Source organism: Pongo pygmaeus, chromosome 18 (genome assembly GCF_028885625.2).
Source record: "Pongo pygmaeus isolate AG05252 chromosome 18, NHGRI_mPonPyg2-v2.0_pri, whole genome shotgun sequence".
Classification (NCBI taxonomy): Eukaryota; Metazoa; Chordata; class Mammalia; order Primates; family Hominidae; genus Pongo; species Pongo pygmaeus.
This window is the reverse complement of record NC_072391.2, coordinates 33,693,069-33,715,456: the sequence shown is the minus strand read 5'-3', so window position 1 is coordinate 33,715,456 and position 22,388 is coordinate 33,693,069. Positions and strand designations below refer to the sequence as shown.

General features: G+C 32.0%; 1 long non-coding RNA gene across 1 annotated transcript in view; it reads left to right on the top strand.

The window, feature by feature from the left end:
* LOC129015215 (uncharacterized) overlaps positions 1–22,103 on the top strand; it is a 94,978-nt gene extending 72,875 nt beyond the window's left edge. Inside the window, exons 3-5 of the long non-coding RNA XR_008494512.2 lie at positions 7,783–11,532; positions 21,293–21,357; positions 21,719–22,103. This is a non-coding gene — a long non-coding RNA (uncharacterized LOC129015215). The remainder of the gene's footprint in view (positions 1–7,782; positions 11,533–21,292; positions 21,358–21,718) is intronic.
* The last annotated feature ends 285 nt before the right edge of the window (positions 22,104–22,388 follow it).

The following is a 22,388-nucleotide window of genomic DNA, read 5'->3' as shown; positions in this document are numbered from 1 at the left end:
TGAGGCTGATACAACTCAAATAATGCAAGTATTATGTAATATACATGTATGCTTATGATGATATTAATATACACATTAATACTTATGTAAATACATATGTAGGGCATTAATGTATACATATGCATATATAATAGTAACATATATAATTGTTACATACTGAGCTGAATTTAAAAGAGCAAGCTATAGTTAAAAATACACTGTGATTAACATCTTACATCGGAAAAGCATTATTGTATATGAAAACATATATTCAATTTTTAAATTATGTGTTTATTTGTTGAGAAAAAAATGAAAATTCTGAAACTCTGAGAAGCCCCTAAAAATTGTAAGTTGCTAAATATATGTAATGCATAAACAATATTAACTATGTGAGTAACTCTTAGAAATATATTCGGTTACCATTAAAGAGTTTATTTTTTCAACAAACACGGTAAATACCTTAACCTGAATGTGTACACATGTATATTACTTTTAGATTTATTCTTTCAATTTAAAAAGAAATCTTTATTTCCTTAAAGTATGGCTTTATTGTTCTCCAGGGTTTTTTCTATTTGAAATATTTACTTTGATATTGGAGAATTTTTTTCTGACAAATACTAATATTAATAGTTAACGTAAATAAAGAATATGACATTCTCTACCAAATTTAAAAAGTTCATATATTTCAAATGATAAATCAGTTATAAATTTCTTTTGCACTTCTTTTTTCTTTACCCTAAAACATAAACAAATCCACAAATCGCTTAGTTTGCCTTTCAAATTATATTATGTAAAACAGACATTCTTCTCATAGTCTCATTTTCTACTTTTCTTTCTACTGAAGTATCAGTCAATACATTTCATCAGGAAGATGTTTTGTTTGGCAGTAATTCTCAATACTCAAGAATTTATGGAAGTAATCACAGTCTGAAAGAACGTGTTTCTACTAGCTGTACTGCAATGGGTCCCGGATTTCCAATTTACAAGTTTTAAATTAATGGCTGTTTGCTATAAAACAAAAAGCAGTTATCATAGAAACTAATTCATTGCATAATACTCTCACCATCAACTAGATTCACAACATCACCCACTCTTTGGAAATAAAATTAGAAACAAACAAGCAAGACTTTATTCTTTCCTTTTTAAATTGGGAAACATGGAAAATAGAGATGATCAGAGTCGTGTAAGGCTGTAACAAAATAAAAATATAAAATATTTGATTTTCAGTCTTTTTTTTTACCAGTGCTGTATAGACAATTGACAATAGGGATATATAGGAGCCCAAATATATATAGGTCAAGTGCAGTCAGCCAGTGGTAGCTACAGGGTACACATCTGTGGATTCACCCAACTGTGGATGCAGAACCCATGGATGTGAAAGGCTGACTGGAGTACTTGAACTTCTCCTGAGTTTGGTTTCCATTGCTGGGGAGGGTTCTGGAAGCAATCTTCCATGGATACCTAGAGATGACTAGGATTTGAAAAAAATTATTATTACTTTGCTTCTGTTCTCTCACTTTCTGTTCTTTATTTGGAGAATTTTTTAAACATTTATTTATTTCATGTAGCTTCCCATCCTGCAATAATGAATAGATTTTTGTTAAATGTCTGGAGTAACTAGCACATGAAGGAATTAGGGTAACCATGGACTGTAGTTAATAAAGAAGAATATATTAGTTTCAGTCCTGTTTCAAAAAGTAGCAGAATTTCTATGAAAATCTGAAATTTGTGTATTTACTTTTCTGTGTTATCTACCTAACTCAGGTAAATATGCAAATGAAGTTAAGTCAATTGCTACAATTACATCAATTGCTCAAGTTAAATTAATTTCACAAGTCAACTTCAATTTATCAAGTAATGCAGGTCATTATAGTTAAGGAAAGTCAGGTGCAAAGAATATAAATTGTTCAAATGGAAGCACTGAATTTTGAACCCAGATGATTTGGCTCCAGTATTAATATTCTTAACCCATATGTTTTACTACTTAGAACAGGCATGGCATATACTATACCATGTTTCTCAATTCTCTCCCAGGAAGGGTAGAGGGATTGAACAACACAGCAGCAGGAGCAGCAACCAAAATTTAAATTAACTATAAGTTTATGTGAAATTAACAGTATTTTCAAGGCTGTAGTCATGGATTGTTAGTCCAACTTAGTCCATGAAAACATACTAAGGAAAATTGAAGGCTAAGCCATTTCTGGTGCATTTCAGCAGAATAGAAACCATTTTTACCTAAGATGTGTGCTTAAGATGTAAGAAATGCCAAAATGGCAGTATTCATTTCATTGGATTAAGGTCCTCTTGAATTTCTTGTCTAAACAATACAGAATTTCATGGTGTACCCCTCATTAGTGAGAAACTGGCTTTGCCAAACTGAAACTGTAGGATAATGTAGTTTGGTAATAGTTGAAGTACTAAAAGTTTCACATGATGCACTATGACTTAGAAAGGCACCAGAAAAACACACTTCAGGTGAAAAGTATGAATAATCAATATGTATCAATTTCCTAGCCAATAATTTATTTTATAACTAATTAATGTGAAAATATTTAAATGAAGATACTGGGTAATATTTTTGCTATGTGAAAACTTATATGAAGTAATTTCTGAAAATAGAGAAATACTGGGGAAAAATGAATCACTTTGATATTGATTTTTTCCTTTAAGGTTGATTAATGTGCTTTTTGTTTTCTTTGCAATGATTGATGCCATAGCATTTTAATGTGACATCACCATTGGACTGAGATACCCTTGTTCTGTCTTAGGTTGTACATTAGTTCCTAAACCTATTTAGTGCAGATCTTAAAGTTACTCCATTGAGTTAGTATTTTGGGTCACCTTGCACTTTACATATAAGCTCATCGATGTCACAGATGTCACAGTCTGATTTACTATCATTTAAAGACTTAGTTTGTGCATTGACTGTGAACTCATCTGAACAAAAAGGAAACGTTATTCCAAAATGCTTTAAATAGGATGCCGTGATTTTTTTTTAAGCTTTAGAGTATATACGTCTGTGAATCAGCTCATTTTATTTCCAATTATATTTTGGAAAAAAATAAAATATACTGCTTTTTTTCATGAAAAGAAATGAAAAAAGAATTAACTTTCCATACACATTTTGAAAATATTTTAGATACATTTAACATAACTGCACAAATCATGTAAAAGTCCCACAAACTGTACTGTTTCAAGAATACAAGTCAATTTCCACAACATTGAAAGTTAAAATAACTGTATAAAAATATATGTAAATGCTGCCATATTTGACGCAGGAGTCACAGGATACTTGTTTAATTTGTATATGAGCTGTGAAAATGTCAGTCTGTGCTACCATTTGTGGAGGTGTTAATTTAGGCATTTTGAAGATCTGTTGTGGTTATTAGAGTAAAATCTCATATACTGAAAAGCAGACCAGTTGATTCCATTAATAACAAGTTATTTTCAGTTCTCAGATGGTTGAATTTATTGATTAACTTTTACCAGATTAATTGCTGGAAACTGATGTCCACATGATTATTGTAACAAAATGTTATATACTTACTTTTGGAGCTCTTAGAAGACTGTGAAATTATCTATTTATTTTACATACAATGTTAGTTACAATTTATATTTTATAATTTCAATTTAAATGCCCTTATTTTGAAAGACACACGCCATACACATACACTTTTTTTGGTTTTTTTTCTTTTTTTTGCCAAAATTCAATGAGATCAGTGTTGCATATTACCATTTCTCAATACTGATAATTTTATAACACATCTATTGCACATGTGCAGGAAGAAGTTAGAGGAGAATACTAGAATATAAAAGGCTATGAAGATAGTAAGTTCTTAATATATAAATATTGGCTGTTATTATTGATTTTGTTACTTTTTGGTTTCAAATACACTGAAAAACATTTTGGTATTTACTCATATTCTTCTTGTTTTGGTTAATCACTTAAAAATGGATAATCATTGCCATGTTTAAAATGACAATATTCATACTTTCTCTCTCTCCCAACAAACATGTTAAAAAGATACATGGACAAAGCAGAATTAGACTTTTAATAAAAAAGGTATATTATAAATATGAATAAACTTTAACACGAAGTAACTTTTAAAAATGTTTCTTTTTCCTAATTCACTTCAATTTTATGAAATCATTTCTGAGATAAAATGAGGGACTTAGTCAATTATACACTAGGCTTGATCTTAAAATGCTAAATTCCAGTTAAGTCTGACAATTTATAATATAGCAATGGGCAAGTTATATTTATTGCATTATTAGTAAGATGTTTGAGTATTCTTATCTGCAATATTGCATTATTAGTAAGACATTTGAGTTTTCTTATTTGCATTATGTAGTATTACTATTCTTCTAGTACATATCCTGCCTGTGTAAGATATTTTCTTGAATTGATGAAAAAACTAAAACAAACAAACAAAAACCTCATGAAGATATTATACCTTTCTTGGCTTAAATTCCTAGCTAGAGTGCTGAGAAAATGACTCTGTTGTACCACCCAGTGAGTAAACTGGTAAATAATTTATAAACAATGTATCATAATGGAGTTTTATGAAACAGGTAACAAAATCTATAAATACTATATGTTTTTCAAGAAAAGGACTGCAGACAAGTTTTATTTATAATGTACACTATTTTTCTAATATCCTATATTTATACTATTTGTCCAGTATCCCACAGTGAACACTTACAGTCCCTAAATGTGTATTTCTTAGACTTTTCATTTTCAAGAATGAGTCTCACTGTGTCACCCAGGCTGGAGTGCAGTGGCTCAATCTTGGCTCACCGCAACCTCCACCTCCTGGGTTCAAGCGATTCTCAGGCATCAACCTCCCAAGTAGCTGGGATTACAGGTGTGCACCACCACACCCAGATTTTTTTTGTATTTTTAGTAGAGATGGGGTTTTGCCATGTCACCCAGTCTGGTCTCACACCCCTGGGCCCAAGCAATCCACCCACCTTGGCCTCTCAAAGGGCTGGAATTACAGGCGTGAGCCACTGCACCGGGTCTCACTCCTTAGACTTTTGCAAGTTACAGGTCTCTATACACAGAGTTATTTACCTGGGTACATATTCCATTTATGTCCACTACTGGCTGCAGGCTATCCTGGAATAATAACTTGACTGACAGCAGCTTGATTTACTCTCACCTGCTACTCAAGACTCTACCTTGGTTTTGAGGTGTTTATTAGGTGAGACGTACTCACCTATGGCAGAGTAGTTTTACATCCATGTTACCACTGGTTTTCAATGGGTTATTTGCCCAGTGAGATTTCTTTAAATTATGTTCAATGTAATCAGCTTGTTTACCAAGTATTACTTCCTTTACATTAGTCAATCCTATTATTGAACACCCCAATGCTTACAGTTTTGCAATCTATTAAGATTAGGAGTAATGATAATTCTATCTGGCAATAATCCTGAGATATATGATAAAAATGCATAGCATACTTCAAAAAATTGTCCTCAGTTCTGAAATGGCTTTTAGAACTTCTCATGTAGAAAGCTAAAGTAAAATCTTTTGTAATTTCTTGCAGTTCTCATTTGCCAATAAAGTTTGTACATACAGATACAACTATATTAATTTGCTCAGGTAATGTATTTTATGGGACCAGATGAAAAACATGCTTTCATAGATGCTCATTGGCACACAAATTAGAAAAGAATGCATAATTTTAAGTTAGCTTTGAGAATTAAATGTGATGTTGCATAAAATCTTTTTAGCATGCTATCAGGCACGTAGTCAATAAGTATTATTTGTGTGCTGTTTGATATATGTATAATTATTTCACCTAATGTTTAATAAATGCTTTACTTGTAATTTAAATCAAAAGATTTAAAATCACATAATATAAAGGAAGTATCACTCTGGGATTAAAATGATTTTATCTTCCTTCTTAGATGTGGCATATTAACTTGTTCACACCCTACATGGGATGCATCCTGACTATATCGATCATTCTTTAGCACTTCAAAATAATCATTACTAATACTTATTTAGTGTTTTCTATATGCCAGGTATTATTTCACGGGCTTTGCATAGTACCTAATCTTCACAATAACATCATGCAATAAGTAGTATTATCATTTTATACATGAGGAGACTGAGGTACAAAAAGGTGGAATAACTACACCAGGAAAGTAAGTGGTAAAGTTGGGTTTTGTACTCAGGCAACTTGTTTGTTCATTATGTTCTGCTGTCTCTCCTAATAACATTGATAATAGAGAGACCATGTAAAATTTCCCCATAACAGTTTCCTTATATTTGCATTATTATCATCCTATCTGGACCTGACACTTTATAGAGGACCTGACACTTTATAGAGGACCCTGCTTTGGCTTTTCTCTAGCCACGCTCCACCCCTCAGGAAAAGGATTTTGACAGCCAACGAGAATTATCCATGACAAGTCTGCTCTAGAACATATGTAGAATACTTGGATCTCAGAATTCTGTGGTAAAATGATCCAAGGCCTGTCAAGAGGGTCTGCATAGGCCTCTTTACTTGGCCCATTTCTGTGGCTGGACTGATGTGTGTACTTGTAGGTTGGAGTGGTAAACAAGATGTGGAAGAGGTGAATGGAGCTTGGAAATGAGGACTAGACTGCTCACTTTTGTGCACAAAGCCCTTTTTGGTGTTGTAAATAAGAAGGGCAGGCTGCAGATTAGAAACAGGGACCTGGAGCCAGCTTCTTCCAGATTTCACATTTTTGTACCAAAATAAAAGGAGTTAGAAAATTCCAAATTCACAACTAGCTTTTTGGGACTTATAAAGGGACAGTTACCAAAGTTGGAGAATAGAATTTTGTTAGCTTAGTTTATAATTTTTTAATACTTAGATATGATATGCAGGCTACTATATGTATTCTTGTCCCAGACCCCACAAATGTTAGAGGAAGGCCTGGTTTTCATGCATGTAATAATCTTTTATGTGCAATATCTCATAATAGAATTTGATTGTTACTTCATGTTCTTTACCTACTAGGTCTAAGAGAGCCTATTTTTTCCCCTCTGCAGTGCATGTTGTTAAATTAACACTTTAAGAGACAGCATAGAACATAATGGGGATTTAGTTCATATTGTTGACTGAATAACCAGTGGACTACATTTAGGCATATTAACATAATTCTCTCACACTGTCTCATTTAACATCTGAACATCCACAGAGCTGAAGTGGTCATATGCAATAGTATATTACAGAGGCCAGGCTACCACAGGTGGCATTCTGAATCAATGCTAGCAGAATTTCTAGATTCTGAGATATTTAGTTAATGTTGTCTAATATCCTAAATGACATCCTTTATGTCTTTAAACTGAGACTGTCTTAATTTTGTTATGCGTAGAGTGGTATGAGTAGAAAAATTTGAATGTGAATAATACTTAATATTAGCAAATTATGATGATTCACTCAATATCTATAAAGAAAGTTTAGAATTTTTTAAGTTAATGGCACTAAAGAATTAAATGTTAACACATAAGCCACTTTTCAGAATAGTAAGCTCCCTGTAGTCTATTTTCATTAACGGCAAATAGCCATTCCTTAATTATAAGGCATTGTATTTTCATACTGTTATTCGGTTAAGTATATCACACCAGGTCTTTGATTGTGCAAGTTCTAATTATTCTAATATGATAAACTGATGAAATTTAGAAGTTAATTTTTATGGCACTTTTGTTTTAAACCTCTAATTCTTAACAAAATTCTAAGAAATGAGCTTTGCAAATGTTGTTTAAAAAACATATTTTCTTCCTACAACTCCTTTCCTAATATTTACTCTTTATTTTCTTACAAGGATAGGAACGGCTTTAGCAGAATTAATCCAAGGTCCAGGAGATATCTCTATAAAAGAATGGAAGATGAATGGTCAAGATAATTTGAGCCTGACAACAAAGAGAGCTATAGCTCTTGAGAAATTTAAATTAAAATTTAAATGTATGAGAAGGACTGCAGTCCCTAGGAGTTAAAGTAGCATGCTACAGAGATCAATCAAAACATGAATTCTTCAGTTACTGGAGCTGTACATTAAACACCTGTCCCAGACTGCATCTATGCTCATTCGCATTTATTCATTCATTCAATAAGTATTTATCGAGTACCCACTAAATTCCAGGCACTGTACTACTTGCTAAATACATGAAATAAGAGTTGAATTCTTAGAGTTTAAAGAAGGGAGATGGCTGGGCGCGGTGGCTCACGCCTGTAATCCCAGCACTTTGGGAGGCCGAGACGGGCGGATCACAAGGTTAGGAGATCGAGACCATCCTGGCTAACACAGTGAAACCCCGTCTCTACTGAAAATACAAAAAATTAGCCAGGCGTGGTGGCAGGCGCCTGTAGTCCCAGCTACTCGGGAGCCTGAGGCAGGAGAATGGTGTGAACCCGGGAGGTGGATCTTGCAGTGAACCGAGATCGCGCCACTGCACTCCAGCCTGGGGTGACAGAACGAGACTCTGTCTCAAAAAAAAAAAAAAAAAAAAGAAGGGAGGTACATGTGCAGAAAGTGCAGGTTTGTTACATAGGTATACATGTGCCATGATGGTTTGCTGCACCCATCAACCTGTCATCTACATTAGGTATTTCTGCACATGTACACCAGAATTTAAAGTATCATAAAAAAAATTTAAAAATAAATAAATAAATGTCCTCCTAAAAAAATAAAGAAGGGAGGTATGCTGTGGGAGGGACATACTCAGTATGTGTTCAAATAATTATATGTAATGATACGTGCTATGCTATGTATGCTATGCTTTTGCTGAAAGAGAAAATAATGAGAGACACAAATTTGATGGCAACATTTCTAGAGAAATGATATTCTCGACATGAAACATAGGTAGAGATTATTCAGGAGAAGAAAGAGGAAGTAATGTTTCGGGCCAATGGAGCAACAGGTGCAAAGTCATAGAGATTGGAAACACATTGGCATATATATATTTGTATTGTTTCTATGAAATCATTTGCCAAATTAGGCTAGTGCCATGGCCAGATTAGGGCTTATCAGTCAACAAAAATATTTAAATAATTATCGTTGACTCAGAGCCATTACAACTAAATTATGAGCTCTTATTCATATAATAGATATCCATTTGCACATCCTTCATAAACTATCACTGACACCTTTCTGTGTTGAACTGAAAGATCGGGGCATGCTCTTTATTGCTATTATGCTATTTATTATTGTGGTAAATTTAAATGACATGATATTCATAGATCTCAGAAACTATACTTAATGTTGGCAATCAATTTGAGATAAAAGAACGATAGGTTTCATGCAGTCATGTATTCCTTCAATAAGCATGTGGTGAGTGTCTACTTGCAAGTAACTACTAGGTGATGAGGATAAAAAGATGAGTTAAATTGTTTTCAGTGAACACAGAGGAGGAAAGCAAGGTATGCATACAAATGAGTCTGAAGTGTGAGAGTGGTTACTTAAGTAGAGGCAAGAGGAGAAACAGGCTTACTTTTATTTTTAAGACTGTACCAGTTTGCATATGTGTTAGGCTAAAAGAAAGAAGGTGATAGAAATGGAGAGACTGAAGATATTAAAAATATGACAAAAATCAGAAGGATAGAGGCCTTGAGGAGAGAATAAATGATTGAACAAAAGCAGATGTGGAAAGAAAGTGTTTGAACAAATAAATGTTACAGGCAAATTTAAAAAAAAAAGAGAAAAGTTATTGGAGTTGGCTCCTGGTGGTAAATACCTACTCCATGAAATGTAAGTTAATGTACTGAAAATTAAAGGCCAGGCCAGGCTCAGTTTTTTGTTCTCATTGAACAAATGAGAAATAAGGTTTGAGGAGATTAGTTCAAAATTAAAACAAACTTTATACTTCTTTCTCTTAATACATTCAGTTTAGTTCCTCCTAAGTTGATGATGCTGATGATTGGAATGGCATTAATTACACTTTGCAGTTTTCAAAAGTTTAATAGTGAGCCCTAAAATTGTGACTAAAGAAATGTTAATGCTAAATACTTCAGATTTATGACAACTCTTTCTCTTCTTTCACCGTAAAAGGTGGTTGAAAGCATACACAAATATGCAACTCTATATATTCATCAACAAAACATTTAAAAATTGATATCGCAAGATTTTGTTCCTTGCATAAATCATTCAGAGTAAGGTTGAAACACTACTAATATTTAAAAATGGGTTGATGTCATCAGATGTCAGCTTGCCTTGCACATAGTAAACAGCAAATAAACCTAAGTTGAATAGAATTGTTCTCATTTTTTCACTTTTACTTTTGCATAAACTCAACATTTCTTTGATTTCTCTTGTTTTTTCTTTGAATTTATATCTCATGTTTTTCAAATTGAAACTATGTGAAAAGAAATGAAATTGACTGATTTAACCATAAAGTTTAGTATAACGTACAACAAATATTCTCAAGTATCCATATTATGGTAATCAGGCTGATGCAATATTTATCTCATATCTTATAAAATGTACTTACTACATATACTAAATTTTATGGTGAAACAAGCTAAAACAGCTTTTTCTGTGACTAATATTTAAGCTACACATTCCGTTTTTGAGAGTTTTCATGGTATTTGTCTTTAAAACACACACACACACAAATACAGTGACAAAATGCTTTTGGTTCTAATCATTCGATTATATTTTTCCTATCTTTATCTCAAAGTCTGCATGTATTTGTATCATAGATTATCATGTTTTTCCACTTCCTGCATCATTTTTCCCTCTTTTTGGAGGTACCTTGGCAAAATAGTCCAACATGTCTGTATTTCCATGCCATTCATCTGCTGCTGAGCAAATATTTGCTAGGTAATTGTTTTTATCAGAGTGTCATAAATTTCATGAAACTGAACTGTCAGTAAATCTCTTCTCTGCATGCAACAATAATCTATTGCCTAAAATTACTGAACAAATTAAAAACGAATACAGAAAATTTGAGTTTTTTCTTAATACTCTGAGCTCCTACACATTTTAAAGTGTAAAAACCTCTGACATTTTTTCTTAGAAGTTTAGAAATACTAAGTAACATTACTTTTAAATGTTAGTTATGGTACTGCTGATTCTTTCAGGCCATCTATTTCTCAACACAAGGGCCATACAAGCTAAGGCAACAACTGGTTTCTTTGTTTTTGGATCCAGTGCGCAGAAGCAAGTACACACACACATTCATCTTTTCCCTTGTTAAGCAACTGTCTACCATTCTGTAAAATCACAGAGGTAAGAAGGTAATTTTAACTGTATGACACTGAAATGTATGTGACTCCAGCTAGCATTCTTTGTGTTTGACACTTGAAAACTCTCTATTTTCCTCTCATCTCAAGGAGAAGTCTTGGTCTTCCATTTCATTTTTACTTTTAGTGTTTTCTATTGAGGCAAAGTGAATACAATGAAGAGCAGCATGGCTTTTCTGAGTTTGTCTAGTGATAGAAAAAATAAGAATGTGGAACCTTTATGCAGTTCAACAGTATTTCCTATTAATGACAACGTACTCTCGTTGAGAAGGGATTGGCCTGAAGAATGGCATCTCAAGATAAAGACGATAGAAGCAGAAGAGGAATAAAAGAGGTAATAGTCTGCTCCCATTCTTAAATATACCCAATGATCTGAAAAGCTGAGAAATGCTTTGTGGTTTGTTGAAATCAATTCCTCTTTAAGATCTTCATTTTGGGCTACAACATATTTGTTTCTTTTTTATTGCCGATGTTTCTACATGAATTTATGAAATTGAATTAATGGACTCTATTCTTAATTCAGTTTTCAAAATTTTCAATCATTTAATATTAATTTGAAAACAAGTCTTTTCAGTTTTCAATTAATTATTTACTCCTCTTATGACTTTATTATCTGATAGAGAAATACGACATTTTAGCTAGTTGTGAATTTGTTGAATTGAAAAGCATTATATAATCAATAGAACAATTAGGTTTAAGATTTATTTCAGTTACAGATGGGACATTTTACTCATCAGAGGTACTTGTGATTTGGTTTAGTGGTGAAGTCCAAATATAATGTATAATACATCTTTCATTATAAAATGAATAATACATCTTACATTTTATAATGAAAGATGTATTATATATACTATATATGTACTATATATTATAAGAGATTGTAAAATAATATATATCCTTTTTTGTGTTCAGTATTAACTTTGTAGAAGTTATGGACAATTATAAATGATGTAAAAAATGAAAAGTATGTGTTCATGTTTCAGCAGAGCTAAAAGAAGCATTGGTCTACTGCCCTTGTTTTTGTAATAAGAAATGTTACATGCTTTGTAACAAGCAGTGAAGGTGTTGTAAAATTCACTGAGTCAATGGAATTTAAATTTTACAGCTAGACAGGAGGAATCAGTTCTAGCATTGTTATACACCACTGATGACTACAGTTAACAGTAATGTATAGTTTATAATAGCTAGAAGGAGAATATTGATTGTTACCAACACAAAGAAATGATAAATGTTTGAGATGATGGATATGCTAATTACCCTGATCTGATCACTCTACAGTATATGTAACATCAACGATGTTATCAAAACATCAATGTGTATCTTATAAATATTCACAACTATTATTTGTCAATTAAAAGTAAAAAAAACTTTTATCATAATTTCTTTAAGAATATACAAGTTTTATATCTTGATTCCAATTAGGGAACTACAGCTTGGACAAATAATTAGTCTTATTGATGTTATTAGGTCAAGGACCAGAAATGAACCTATAACAACTTAACTGAGAGCTCACTCTGTGTTATACCTCACTAAAGGTAATTGTTCTTTATGAAGTATTTTTCAATGTTGGCCGCTTTAAAGCATTATATTATTTAGAGCAGAATGTATTAAATAAATTAAATTCTGCTCTAAATTAATAAAAAATTAAATAAATACCTCGGTGTTTATGTTAGGCAAAGCAGTTTATCAAAATTATCAAAACACTTTCTTATCCTTAAAGCAGCTTGCAATCTCCTGAGAGGAAAAGTAATTTTTGTAAAGAGATGTCCCGGCCAGGCACAATGGCTCACACCTGTAATCCCAGCACTTTGGGAGACTGAGGTGGGTGGATCACGAGGTCAGGAGTTCAAGACCAGCCTGGCCAAGATGGTGAAACCCGTCTCTACTAAAAATACAAAAATTAGCTGTGCGTGGTGGGGCATGCTTGTAATCCCAGCTACTTGGGATGCTGAGGCAGAGAACTGCTTGAACCTGAGAGGTGGAGGTTGCCATGAACTAAGATCACATCACTGCACTCCACCCTGGGTGACAGAGTGAGACTCCATGTCAAAAAAAAAAAAAAGAAAGAAAAAAGAAGGAAAAATATGTCCCAGAGCATTAATTTTGGCAGAAAATGATGTCAGCAAAAGTATAGAGATGGGACAACTAATGATAGGTTTTGGTAGTATTGTGGCTCAATTTAAAATCTATGCATTGTAGCTGCAAAGGAGCCTAGAAAAGAGTTGCTGAAGGACAGTTACGGAACTCCTTAATGGAACACTGCAAAATCTGAAATGTGTTCTTTAAACAATAGAAACCATTAAAGCTTTTAGAGCAAAGAAATGACATGACAAGCTTGAGTCTCTGAAAGATTATCCCATCAGAATTATTGACATGTTGGAGAATGGAGGGAGAGAAACCAGTCTGGTGAAAAAAATTCCCAGTGAGATTCCCTGAAGCAGTGTTGAGTGAGTGATATTTAGAAGGCTACTTTGAATATGAGAAAACAGGCTCATTTATCTGGATTATTTTATGTGATTGAAGAAGATAAAATTATCTTCTCTTCATTGGATCTCCACTGGATCTTTTGCTTACGGTGGAGGGAGAAAAGAAGACAATGGTATTTGTACAAACATCTCTATATTTTCACAGATATGCATTTTATTTCTTATAAAATCTGGCAATGCCTCAAAGCATTTTAAATTGACCTATTGCTGCTATGGGTTTTTTTCTGTTAATATGTAAAGGGACTAGGAAAAAGATCAACTCAGAACATCACTGGCGAATGGGTAGGAACCATAGGTCAAATAAAAAATGTGTTATAAACATAAAGGGATGTTCAAATATTAAACATAAATTAAAATAAAAACATACTTTCTTTTAGAACCATTCTATTAGGCATAGAACAAGCAGTTTGGTAGCACAGTGTGTTGGCTACAGTGGGACGAGACAGACACTGTAATACACTAATAGAGGGAGTATTAGTATCATCGCTATGGAGGGAAACTTGGCAGTAAAAGCAAAATTTTAAGTGTACCTTCTCAATGACCTAGCAATACTACTTCAAGATCTACTCATATAAAATTCATAACTAAGAATTTTAATTTCATATTTATTTGTTTTCATATGAGAAATAAATTGATAGATAATTTTAGGTGAGGAACTATTCATATAAATCATGTATAACTTTACCAAAAGTACTCTATTAAAAAATTGGATAACTTTTTGTTATGTAGCTACCCAAAATTATATTAAGAAAAATTGATACAACATTACCTATAAATAGAATGATACATGTATAAAATGAATGTATAAAAACCTCCTAATGATGACTACTTCTGAGGGAGCGAAACTCCGTCTCGGGGAAAAAAAAAAAAATCTGGTATGTAGGAGATATTGGACCATATATAATGTCTAAACAGGTCAAGTTATAAGAATTATAAATGAGAACACTAGGTCATTTCTTCCTTCTAAATTAATATTTATCCAAGCAATTGTATGGCATTTCTGAATAGCTGGCATTTCGATACGCAACGTGAAAAACTAAGCCATAAATTTAGATCTTAAGAACTATTATCTTATAAGAAAAATACATGGAGCAAAGATTAAAAGACACCTTTGTTTCAGGTGAAATATCAATTCCAGGTTTGTTTGTTTTTTTTCAAATAGCTCATGGTATGAATATTTATTTAATGACTTCCTCAGTGAACAGTACAAAATTGCTTTCCATCAGCTCCCTCTCCTGTCTGCTTGGTGGCTTTCTTCACCTTTTTTTCCTCTCTATCCAATAGTTCCAGACCCAATAAATTTTTCTCATACCTTTTTGAAAGAAAATATTCTTATCTGAGATTTCTTTCTTCCATGTCTTTCCACTATATTATATCTTCTGCAACAGTAGAATAATCAGTAAATGTTTCAGGAAGAGGTTTACTTATTGGATGGGTATAAAGGACATACATACTTAAAATATTATATGATTTACCACACAAATAATAAAATGTGTTTTTATTTTATAATAACTCATTACCAAAGTAGCCAATCCAAAAAGCTACCATAGTAATATATCTAGATGTCATTTTTGGAAAAAAAATTGTAAAATGTTTGCAAGCTGAAATCATTGTATTTTTGCTGTAAAATACAATTACAATTCACGATTTAAAAGATTTCAGTTTCAATCTGTTTTAAAGAGTTAGCATTAGGCCGGGCGTGGTGGCTCATGCCTGTAATCCCAGCACTTTGGGAGGCCGAGACGGGCGGATCACGAGGTCAGGAGATCAAGACCATCCTGGCTAACACGGTGAAACCCAGTCTCTACTAAAAATACAAAAAAAAAGATTAGCCGGGCGTGTTGGCGGGCACCTGCAGTCCCAGCTACTCGGGAGGCTGAGGCAGCAGAATGGCTTGAACCCAGGAGGTGGAGGTTGCAGTGAACCCAGATCGCGCCACGCCACTGCACTCCAGCCTGGGCAACAGAGAAAGATTCCGTCTCAAAAAAAAAAAAAAAAAAAAGAGAGTTAGCATTAGACACCACATTTGTAGCACAAGTCTGTTTCATAAGATTACTTTTTTGAAGTAGCAAAACAGACAATAAAAGTGAAAAAATAATATAATTGGGGAACATAATTAATTTCAAATGAATGTATTCTGTACTATTTTGTTATCACACAGGATTCAACAAACATTATGTGAAATATCTTCCTCTACTTACAAAATAGAATCTATGCTCTAAATAATTTTGTAAAGGGAAATGAAGGACATCCCTTTTCCAGCCCAACAAAACAAAATTAAAGTAAAATGTCCAGAAGAGGTAATCATTGTCAAAATGAGCAAGTAAAATAAGGTCATTAAAATAAAACATGTCACCATCAGCAAATATACATGAATACACAGCATCCAGCCAAGAAAATAGTGATTTTCTTCATATTTAGAATACTTGAGTCATTGTATCCACATATATTTATACAAAATTTAAATAATGTTATGCCTTAAAAAGTCTAAGGATAAAAAGAAATTTTGTAAGCATCTATAGCTAAAGATATGAAGGAAGTAATTTTGATTCCTAAATCTACAGTCTCATTTCCTTTTTGCAAAAAAAAAAAAAAAACTATGAGTTAGTAGTCAATATCATCTTTTACAGGGAAAGAAATGAAAACGTAGAAAGGTTATGGTGTTGCTCAGGGAAACACCTGGGTTAAACCTGAGTCTAAGAAGCCCATGCTCTTTTTGTGACCTCACCATATGCCATGAATGTGGTTTCTTCTCTCTTCTCTCTCTTCTGTGGAGTTCATTCCAGATGCAGTTGTCAATCCCTAGATTTTCATTTCATTCCATTCTTCTCTTTGTCAAAACCTCCTAACTCACACAGTTATAGAGTAACAGTGGATCAAAACCTGAAGAATATGCTTTAAGTTCATTGATTTTAATTCTTTTGATTGAGAAATTAATAAACTAGGGAGAGAAGCAAGGTGACCTGTACAAGTCACAGTAAAGGGAAAAACTGAGAAGAAACTCAAATATCATCCAATCTTGAGATAAATATTATTCTCTTGCTTTGGAACAAAATCCCAACTTTTTCAGTTAATCTTAAAATCCTCCAAATTTCCTCATTTTATATACTTTTAACTTCTCTCTTTGCTTTAAAAGAATTCTTTCTGTACATTATTTAGCTTTCCTACTGTTTTCCTACACATTTGTTTTGCTTCTGCCTCTCTTCCCACCAACTGAAAAGAGTTTGTCTAGGAAGTCAGTTCAATCCATCACCACAATGACCATTTCTGTTCCTCTAATGTTTCTACAGTCTTTTACAGGTATTTTTTCCTTAAGTTTCTTATTAAGCTGTGTCCTGACTGAATGATCTTCCATCTTTTCATTGTCAGTGGTCAAACTTCTCACTTCCTTTGAATCCCCAAAAGCATATGGTATCAAACATACTGGATTTATTAGAAGTATATATTCAAGAAAATTCTTTGAATAGAAGATGAGATACACAGAATAATCTTTAAATGCTGATGTTCTAAAGATCTCAATATCCCCTTCCACAATTAGAATAGGATTGTGTCTCATTAAAAAAAATAGAATATTTGGGTAGATAGATAAGCTTAGAATGAAAATTGAAGTAAAATAAAAATTTCTCTTTCTGAACTTAAACCTTTAACGATTTTAACACTATAATTTTTTTACCACTGAAAAGTAGATATTTTTTCTTGTATATAATATTATGACAGGTATTTTGTACATAAAGAAAGATTGTTACTTGTCCAAAATTATACAGCTAATAAGTTTTAAAGTCAAAACTGAACCTAAAATTCAAACAGCACATCCTTTAATCCATACGGCTCCCTATGTTAGCTATATTATTATAATTATTAAAATAATGTTTACTATGACTTCTGCCACTATTACTACTATTACTACTGGGAAACTGCCATATAAGCAAAGCTTCATTGGCTTCATAGTTAATCCAGTCCTGCAAAATAAGTTTTATCAGCAGCATTAATATGTCATACTAAATAAATGAAAGAAATCAGTCTTATTTATAACATATAGAAATGGCATTTTTTTCCACAGCATCTCAGCCACATTCATTTTTACCTTGAATTTGGCTATATCATGAGAGATTAGATGGCTCTGAGATATTAAAATTAGCAACATAATGAGATGTCAAAAAAACACAACATTCATTTAAAGTGGTTAGGTGAATCTTGGAACCAAAGTCACTTTAAAATAACTTAGGCACTGGAAAGTAAATGCAGCAATTAGAGAACTAATGTTAACATGAAATTGTCCAAGCTGGAAAGACTCATTAGGAGAAAAGTAACAGAAGTCTCCAGAAGGAGAAATATTGAAAATCTGTATCTTAGTCACATATACCTCTATGACTGCACACTTCACATTGAATTATATTCACCCTATGGGTGTATTTCCTCCGCCAGGTTGTGAACTATTTATTCTCTTTTATATTTTTACTTTGTACTGCCACTGTCCACAGTAGACCATTTATGTGAGTAAATTAATGTTGAAATTGCTTTAAATTACTCACTGTGGCACTTACTAACAAGACCACATTAAAGAATGAGAAACAAACAAACACAGTCATATATTTTTAAAACAGTTAATATGTATAATTTTCACAAAATCAATTCTGGATCATTTAACTTCAGTCTCAGATAACTACTCCTTCTTACTAAGATTACTGTTATTTGAAAATGTTAAAGAATTGAATGTAAGTTTTAGGAAAATAAATACCTAAGGAAAGTAAAAATTCAAAGAACTAAAATGACTATTCATTGGGCTTCAAGGAAATGTTTTATGTTTTATTTATTTTATTTGCAAATTGGGGTTATACACTTAGGATATAAAAGACTTCAGATAAAATACTAACCTTTTTAGTCACAGTCTTTTAGCTCATCTCTACTACACTACACTTATTGCGCCATCTTTAAATATTCAGTGTTTAAAGAAAGAGTCTTAAAACTTGAATTCATTCCCCCAAACACATAAATTGCTTGTCATAATTTGACAATTAAAGCATCAGGAGAAGGCATCTGTAAAAGCAATGTAATACCAGAAATTCAGCAATATTTAAACCGCCTTCCACTCCATTGCGCTATGGTAATTTTATGTTTTATCATATTCAGTTCTACTGAGGAATTTTTAGTGTATACATTCATTCTAAAATAATTTATATGACATTATTAAAATTAAGCATAGGTAAACTTTGGTTCAGATACAATGACGATTAAATACTATTACAGTTTCAAATTTGTTCTCTATTAACCTCCTTTAATCTTGTAACAGAAAAACTAGAATTTATATACAAGTTGACATTTGAACTTTAAAACACAGAAGAGTAGTGCATATTTCAAGAGATATATTCTCTGCTTTATTATCAAATGATCTAAAATCGCTACTACCTTTAAAAAGCCCATGAATTAAATTTTACCCAAAATTTGTCAAACACAGAAATACACTCTCATCTACATTTCTTGTTTAGTTTCTATTTGATTTAGGGCTTCCATTAAACATTTATTACTAGGAAAAGAAGAAAACCTGCCAGTCTGGGAAAAACCAAAAAGTATTATAGGGCAAATGGATGTTCCCTTATACATATGCCATGGAATAAAATCACTTAAATCCTTTTTTCTACTTAATTATAATACTCTAAAAGGTTCTCAAGTTTCCTAACTAAAACTGTCAAAAAAAAAAAAACACTTCTGTCATTTGATGTAGCTGTTGAGTGCATACCAAGTTCACTGTGAAAAAGTTCACATCTAGCAGTTTAGTTCTATAGTTGTTGGTTAAGAGAATGTGGGTATAGCAGTTTCCACTGAGTTAATACAGTTGGATCTTAAATTTCTAACGTTAAAAGACAATGTTTTACAGATAATCAGGGGCAACAAGGAAATTACATATACTTATATTCTAATATAAGGATTTGATTTGAATAGATACAAAAATAATCAAGATGTCCACAGTATAAAATGAAGTATGAGCTATAAAAAGCTCTGATCTTGAAATTTAACAGATGTGGGTTCTAATTCCATCTTTTTACATTACTTGCAATGTTGAACACATCACTTCACCTCTTTATACCCTTGTTTATTACTGAAGAAACTTTGTTTATTATGAATAGGTAAAAATACGAGCTCACACGGCCCCTTCCAATATTAAATGGTATTTATTCTGTCACTGTTTCCTAAGGGTTCTGCAATTAATCATTAATAAATCATGAGATTTGTGCTGTATTTGAATGATACGTTTATTTTAGCATGAACTCTCATTCACCAGCTCACACATTAGAATAACAGCATCACAAAAGGAGGAAGAGAGTATTAAATAGAATTATGAAGCTCAGAGTTTCAATTCTCTTATCAATGCCATAACTTTTGAAATCCTTATCATTGAAAATACAAAATTAGAAAAGAAATAGTGGTCACTAACAAGTTGTTTTAATAATTTTTGCTATATGGGAGATAATATTAAGCCAGTCTACATCTTTTAGAAAAGAATATGAAGAAGAAGGTTTTAAAATAACAAAATAAGGCAAAATACAATACCTAACAGATTAAACATGAGACTTTTCACAATGTTTTCAGATATATTTGGGGTCAATCTGTTCCAGTGCCCAGGAATTCCTATCATATTTAATGATCATGAAACTGCCAATTAAATAAAAATGTATTTTTAGAAAACAATAATTCTTTTAAAAATTCTTGTTGTCACTCACCTGTAACTTCCAATAATATTACTTTAAATCATCAGGGATTTTGTCTAGTTTAATACATTTAAAGGCTGAAGAACAATAGTATCTCAACAAATATTGCATAATTGAAAGTAAGTTCTTGCATGTAACTGAAATGGGAGAACCTAGGTGAATTAAAACAGTTGTTCTAAATTCTTGAATATTGCCTTTATATTTCATTTAATTTCAGAAAAAAATCCTTAATACTTCTAAGTATAACATTAATTATTTAAGAAAATAAAGATAAAACTTTATATACTTAAAAGTAAATTTCTCACAAAATCAACATCCCATTTCTCTACTATTTATATGATAAATACAAACTCCTGCAACTCATGAAATATTTGTAAAACTACATTAATAGACCTGGTTGCAGCTCCAGATACTTTATTACTATCATTATAATATCTCTCAATGAGAACATCTCAGTATTTTTAGCCTCATGATGAATGCTTCTGTCAATATTATAACACAAAAGGAAGAGAATTTCAATCAATTTTTTATCACCTATATAATCAGCAACATTTCTCTTCCTAAACATATGCCACATTTACTACTGGATAGTAATGGAAGATGAGATGTTCTCCTTTCTGAGTTGTTAGCAGCTATAAGAATGGTATGAAGAACATCTCTACTCCCTTCATAAAATGTTTAAATATATAATTATACTTTTCCAGTCAATGGTTATGAAAGAGAATTTTTGATCATTCAGATAAATGAAATATTCCTTGCCTAAAATGCAATTGCTTATTTGGATACTGTTCAGTTTAGTCACTTTACCTTTAATTGGCTCCATATTTTCTAGTAAAGATACTATTACAATATTTTTCATAGCAAACTCATAAAATGTATTGGCTTCTTGCTTTTTATCTAGATCTCCGCTCTATGCAAATTGAGTGTGAGAAATATTTCAAACAAGACTGGCATAAGAGGAAATAGGTGAGTCCTGTCAGATCTGTTATGAGAATGTCATTTGTGAAAATAAATAAATAAATAAAAAGTGGTAGCCATTGGGCAACAAGTTATTTAGATCATTATGAGTTTTTAAGAACCACTCAGAAAAAAAGAAAAATCAACTTTACACCTGTGTTTCAAAATGTATCTCATGAAACATTTTTTGAAACGTTTAAAAATGGCAGTGATCACAAGAAATTCTAGCTTAAGAAATACATGGGAAATGAAAATGACTGTAATTTCTTAAGATTCTCATGAATGATAGATCTCACACTATTTTATATTAGATTAAAAATGACAGTTTTTTTTATTTCCATAAAACAGACAATCTTGATTTATTTTTCAGAATTACTCTGTGGCCTCTCTGGAAAGTTCCCAGTTCCCTGCACTGGAGAAAAGAGAAACTACCATACTTTGAACAGCTTTGTAACACTTACGAGCTTATGTTTGAGGAGGGTATAATGTCAAAAATATAATATGCACTACTCTGGGATATAAAACTAAAGACCTGTGTTTTAACGTATGGGGATTAACAGACATAAAATTATCTACAATTAGCTGATGCAAATATTTATAATAGGTAAAACATAACTGAAGTTATACAGTGTTGTGTCAAGTTCTTGGGATTCAATTCAATACTTCAAAATAATTTTGATGAAAGAAATCCATTGTAAAACCAATTTTCTAAAAAAGCAAATATATGTTTCCCTTTAAAAATTGCTTTTATAGCCACTGTATTAAAACACTATATTTTGTGTCATTCAATTTAAATAAAATAATTAACTAAAAAGCTGTTTAAGTGTCTTGAAAAAATATAAACTAATAATATTCAGTTTATTAGAACCCTTCTAACAATACACATTTGAATCTCCAAAAATCATAAAATAGGAAGGATATCTTACTTGAGTGGGTAGGGAGATGGAACATAGTTCATAATAGTTTTTCATCTTAAATCTTAAGCATTAGGAGTTTTATATACTTCATTACTTTTTAAAATGTACCTGCCTCTAATGTGG